This window comes from Phaenicophaeus curvirostris, unplaced genomic scaffold (genome assembly GCF_032191515.1).
Source record: "Phaenicophaeus curvirostris isolate KB17595 unplaced genomic scaffold, BPBGC_Pcur_1.0 scaffold_143, whole genome shotgun sequence".
In the NCBI taxonomy this organism is placed as follows: Eukaryota; Metazoa; Chordata; class Aves; order Cuculiformes; family Cuculidae; genus Phaenicophaeus; species Phaenicophaeus curvirostris.
This window is the reverse complement of record NW_027206763.1, coordinates 154,956-161,012: the sequence shown is the minus strand read 5'-3', so window position 1 is coordinate 161,012 and position 6,057 is coordinate 154,956.

Here is a 6,057-nt window from a genome sequence, read left to right as displayed (position 1 = left end):
TCCGACCCACTTTGCCCCTGTGCCGTATTCTCCGCCCTGGTCCGCCCCTCTTTGCCCTTTTCCGCCCCTCTTTGCCCTTTTCCGCCCCTCTTTGCCCTTCTCCGCCCCTCTTTGCCATTGTCCGCCACTCTTTGACCTTGTCCAATATTCTCCGCAATTCTCCGCCCCTCTTTGCCCTTCTCCCGTATTCTCCGCCCTGCTCCGCACCTCTTTGCACTTGTCTACACCTCTTTGCCGTTGTCCGCCCCTCTTTGCTCTTGTCCCGTATTCTCCGCACTTCTCCGCACCTCTTTGCCCTCGTCTGACCCTCTTTGCCCTTGTCCGACCCTTTTGCCCTTGTCCGACCCTTTTGCCCTTGTCCAAACCTCTTTGCCCTAGTCCGCCCCTCTTTGCCCTAGTCCGCCCCTCTTTGCGCTTGTCCGCCCATCTTTGCCTTGTCCGCCCCTCTTTGCCCTTCTCCCTTATTTTACTCCCTTCTCCGCACCTCTTTGCCCTTGTCCGCCCCTCTTTGCCCTTGTCCCGTACTGTCAGCCCCTCTTAGCTCTTGTCTGCCCCTCTTAGCCCTTTCCGCCATACTTTGTCCTTGCCCGCCCCTCTTTGCCCTTGTCCCGTATTCTCCGCTATTCTCCGCCCCTCTTTGCTCTTGTCCGCCCCTATTTGCCCTTGTCCGCCTCTCTTTGCCCATGTCCGCCCCTCTTTCCCCTTGTCTGCCCCTCTTTCCACTTGTCCCATATTCTACGCACTTCTCCGCCCCTCTTTGGCCATGTCCGCCCCTCTTGCCCTTCTCCCGTATTCTCCACACTTGTCCGCACCTCTTTGCCCTTGTCCGCCACTCTTTGCCCCTTCCGTTTCTCTTTGCCCTTGTCTAACGTTCTTTGCCCTTGTCCGCAACTCTTTGCCCTTGTCCCGTATTCGCCGCAATTGTCTGCCCCTCTTTGCTCTTAACCCGTATTCTCCGCACTTCTCCGCCCCTCTTTCCCCTTGTCCGCCCCTCTTTGCCCTTGTCCGTCCCTCTTTGCCGTTTTCCACCCCTCTTTACCCTTGTCCCGTATTCTCCGCACTTCTCTGCTCCTCTTTGCCCTTCTCCCATATTCTCCGCAGTTCTAAGACACTCTTTGACCTTGTCCCATATTCTCCGCTCTTCTCCGGCCCTCTTTGCTATTTTCCACCCCTCTTTGCCCTTGTCCGCCCCTCTTTGCCTTTATACAGCCTTCTTTGCCTTGTCCAGCCCTCTTTGCCCTTGTTCGCACCTCTTTCCTTTTGTCTGCCCCTCTTTCCCCTTTTCCACCCCTCTTTGCCCTTGTCCGCCCCTCTTTGCCCTTGTCCGCCCCTCTTTGCACTTGTCCGCCCCTCTTTGCAATTGTCCGCCCTTCTTTGCACTTGTCCGACCCACTTTGCCCCTGTGCCGTATTCTCCGCCCTGGTCCGCCCCTCTTTGCCCTTCTCCGCCCCTCTTTGCCATTGTCCGCCACTCTTTGACCTTGTCCAATATTCTCCGCAATTCTCCGCCCCTCTTTGCCCTTCTCCCGTATTCTCCGCCCTGGTCCGCACCTCTTTGCCCTTGTCTGCACCTCTTTGCCTTTGTCCGCCCCTCTTTGCTCTTGTCCCGTATTCTCCGCACTTCTCCGCACCTCTTTGCCCTTGTCCGACCCTTTTGCCCTTGTCCGACCCTTTTGCCCTTGTCCGCCCCTCTTTGCCCTAGTCCGCCCCTCTTTGCGCTTGTCCGCCCCTCTTTGCCTTGTCCGCCCCTCTTTGCCCTTCTCCCTTATTCTACTCCCTTCTCCCCACCTCTTTGCCCTTGTCCGCCCCTCTTTGCCCTTGTCCCGTATTGTCAGCCCCTCTTAGCACTTGTCTGCCCCTCTTAGCCCTTTCCGCCATACTTTGTCCTTGTCCGCCCCTCTTTGCCCTTGTCTCATATTCTCCGCTATTCTCCGCCCCTCTTTGCTCTTGTCCGCCCCTATTTGCCCTAGTCCCCCCCTCTTTGCCCTTGTCCGTCCTTCTTTGCACATGTCCCGTATTCTCCGCACTTGTCAGCCCCTCTTTGCCCTTGTCCGCCCCTCTTTGCACTTCTCCGCCCCTCTTTGCCCTTGTCCGCCTCTCTTTGCCCTTGTCCGCCCCTCTTTGCCCTTATCCGCCCCTCTTTGCACTTGTCCCATCTTCTCTGCACTTCTCCGCACCTCTTTGCCCTTGTACCGTAATCAGCGCACTTGTCTGCCCCTCTTTGTTCTTGTCCGCCCCTCTTTGTTCTTGTCCACCCCTCTTTGCACTTGTCTGCCCCTCTTTGCCCCTGTCCGCCCCTCTTTCCCCTTGTCCCGTATTCTCCGCACATCTCCGCCCCTCTTTGCCCCTGTCCGCCCCTCTTTGCCTTTGTCACATATTCTCCGCAATTCTCCACCCCTCTTTGCCCTTGTCCGCCCCTCTTTGCACTTGTCCGCCACTCATTGCACTTGTCCGCCCCACTTTGCACTTTTCCGCCCCTCTTTGACCTTGTCCAGTATTCTCCGCACCTCTCCGCACCCTTTGCCCTAGTCCCTTATTCTCCGCAATTCTCCTCCCCTCTTTGCCCTTGTCCGCGCCTCTTTGCCCTTGTCCGCAACTCTTTTCCCTTGTCCGTCTCTCTTTCCCATTGTCCCATGTTCTCTGCACTTCTCCAACCCTCTTTGCCCTTGTCCAGTATTCTGCGCACTTCTCCGCCCCTCTTTCCCTTGTCCACATATCTTTACAATTGTCCGCCCCTCTTTGCCTTTGTCCCGTATTCTCCGCACTTCTCCGCCCCTTCTTTGCATTTGTCCACCCCTCTTTGCCCTTGTCCACACCTCTTTGCCCTTGTCCGCCCCCTTTGCCCCTATCCGCCCCTCTTTCCACTTGTCCACCCCTCTTTTCCCTTGTCCGCTACTCTTTGCCCTTGTCCCGAATTCTCCGCAATTGTTCGCCCCTCTGTGCCCTTGTCCATCCCTCTTTGCTCTTGTCCGTCCCTCTTTGCCCTTGTCCATCCCTCTTTGACCTTGTCCGCCCCTCTTTGCCCTTCTCCGCCCCTGTTTGCCCTTCTCCGTCCCTGTTTGCCCTTGTCCGCCCCTCTTTGCCCTTCTCCCTTATACTACTCACTTCTCCGCACCTCTTTGCCCTTGTCCACACCTCTTTGCCCTTGTCCACCTCTCTTTGCCCTTGTCCCGTATTGTCAGCCCCTCTTAGCCGTTGTCCGCCCCTCTTTGCACTTGTCCCGTATTCTCCACAATTCTCCGCCCCTCTTTGACCTTGTCTGCCCCTATTTGCCCTTGTCTGCCCCTCTTTTCCCTTGTCCGCCCCTCCTTGCCCTTCTCTGCCCCTCCTTGCCCTTCTCCGACCCTCTTTGCTCTTGTCCACCCCTCTTTGCCCTTGTCAAGTATTTCCCGCAATTCTCCGCCCTCTCGTTGCCCTTGTCCGCCCCTCTTTGCCCTTGCCCACCCCTCTCTGCCCTTGTCCGACCCTCTTTGCTTTTGTCCACCCGTCTTTGCCCTTGTCCGCCCCTCTTTGCACTTGTCCCATATTCTCCGCACTTCTCCGCCCCTCTGTGGCCTTGTCCGCCCCTCTTTGCTGTTGTCCAGCCCTCTTTACCCTTGTCCGTCCCTCTTTGCCCTTGTCCGACCCTCTTTGCCCTTGTCAGCCCCTCTTTCCCCTTATGCGCCCCTCTTTGCCCTTGTCCGCCCCTCTTAGCCCTTTTCCACGCCCTTTACACTTGTCTGCCCCTCTTTGCCCTTGTCCGCCCCTCTTTGCCCTTGTCCGACCCTCTTTGCCCTTGTCCGCCCCTCTTTGCACTTGTGTGCCCCTCCTTGCTCTTTTGCGCCCCTCTTTGCCCTTGTGCGCCCCTCTCTCCCCTTCTCCACCCCTGTTTGCCCTTGTCCGCCCCTCTTTGCCCTTCTCCCTTTTTCTACTCATTTCTCCACACCTCTTTGCACTTCTCCGCCCCTCTTTGCTCTTGTCCCGTATTGTCAGCCCCTCTTAGCCCTTGTCCGCCCCTGTTTGCCCTTGTCCGTCCCTCTTGGCCCTTGTCCGCCATTCTTTTTCCTTGTCCGCCTCTCTTTGCCCTTGTCCCGTATTCTCCGCAATTCTCCGCCCCTCTTTGCTCTTCTCCGCCCCTCTTTGCCCTTGTCCGAACCTCTTTACCCTTGTCTGCCCCTCTTTGCACTTGTCCCATATTCTCCGCTCTTGTCCGCCCCTCTTTGCCCTTGTCCGCCCCTCTTTGCCCTTGTCCGACCCACTTTGCCTTTGCCCGCCCCTCTTTGCACTTGTCCACCGCTCTTTGCCCCTGTCCACCCCCTTTGCCCCTATCCGCCCCTCTTTGCCCTTGTCCACCCCTCTTTCCCTTGTCCACCAGTCTTTGCACTTGTCCGCCGCACTTTGCCCTTGTGCGCCCCACTTTGCCCTTGTCCGCCCCTCTTTGCCCATGTCCCGTATTCTCCGCAATTGGCCAACCCTCTGTGCCCTTGTCCGCCCCTCTTTGCTCTTGTCCGCCCCTCTTTGCCCTTGTCCCTTCCTCTTTGCCCTTGTCCGCCCCTCTTTGCCCTTCTCCGCCCCTGTTTGCACTTTTCCTCCCCTCTTTGCCCTTCTCCTTTATTCTACTCACTTCTCCGCACCTCTTTGCCCTTGTCAACCCCTCTTTGCACTTGTCCCATATTGTCAGCCCCTCTTAGCCCTTGTCCGCCCCTCTTTGCCCTTGTCCGCCATTCTTTGTCCTTGTCCAACCCTCTTTGCCCTTGTCCCGTATTCTCCGCAATTCTCCGCCCCTCTTTACACTTGTCTGCCCCTATTTGCCCTTGTCCGCCCCTCTTTGACCTTGTCCGCCCCTCTTTGCACTTCTCCCATATTTTCCGCACTTCTCTGCCCCTCTTTGCCCTTGTCCTCCCTTCTTTGCCTTTGTCCGTACCTCTTTGCCCCTGTCTGCCCCTCCTTGCCCTTCTCTGACCCTCTTTGCTCTTGTCCGCCCCTCTTTGCCCTTGTTCAGTATTTCCTGCACTTCTCCGCACTCTCGTTGCCCTTGTCCGCCCCTCTTTGCACTTCTCCGCCTCTCTTTGCACTTCTCCGCCCTTCTTTGCCCTTGTCCAACCCTCTCTGCCCATGTCCGACCCTCTTTGCTCTTGTCCAGCCGTCTTTGCACTTCTCCGCGCCTCTTTGCCCTTGTCCCGTATTCTCCACAATTGTCCGCCCCTCTGTGCCCTTGTCCGCCCCTCTTTGCTCTTGTCCGCACCTCTTTGCACTTGTCCGCCCCTCTTTTCCCTTGTCCATCCCTCTTTGCCCTTGTCCGCCCCTCTTTGCCCTTGTCCGCCCCTCTTTGCCCTTGTCCACCCCTCTTTGCCCTTTTCCCATATTCTCCGCAATTCTCCACCCCTCTTTGCCCTTCACCGCCTCTCTTTGCCCTTGTCCCGTATTGTCAGCCCCTCTTAGCCCTTGTCCACCCCTCTTTGCCCTTGTCCGCCCCTCTTTGCCCTTGTCCGCCCCTCTTTGCCCTTTACCCGTATTCACCGCACTTGTCTGCCCCTCTTTGCACTTGTCCGCCTCTCTTTGCCCTTGTCCGTCCCTCTTTGCCCTTGTCCGCCCCTCTTTGCCCCTTTCTGCCCCTCTTTGCTCCTGTCTGCCCCTCTTTGCCCTTGTCCCATATTCTCCGCACTTCTCCGCCCCTCTTTTCTTTTGTCCGGTATTCTCCGCACTTCTCCAACCCTCTGTGACCTTGTCCACCCATCCTTGCACTTGTCCGCCCCTCATTACACTTGTCCGACCCTCTTTGCCCTTGTCCGCCCCTCTTTGCTCTTGTCCGCCCCTTTTTGCCCTTGTCCCGAATTCTCCGCACTTCTCCGCCCCTCTTTCATCTTGTCCCGTATTCTCCGCACTTGTCCGCCCCTCTTTGCCATTGTCCGCCCCTCTTTCCCATTGTCCGCCCCTATTTGCCCTTGTCCAACACTCTTTGCCATTGTCCGACCCTCTTTGCCCTTGTGCGCCGCACTTTGCCCTTTTCCGCCCCACTTTGCACTTGTCCGCCCCTCTTTGCCCTTGTCCCGTATTCTCAGCAATTCTCCGCCCCTCT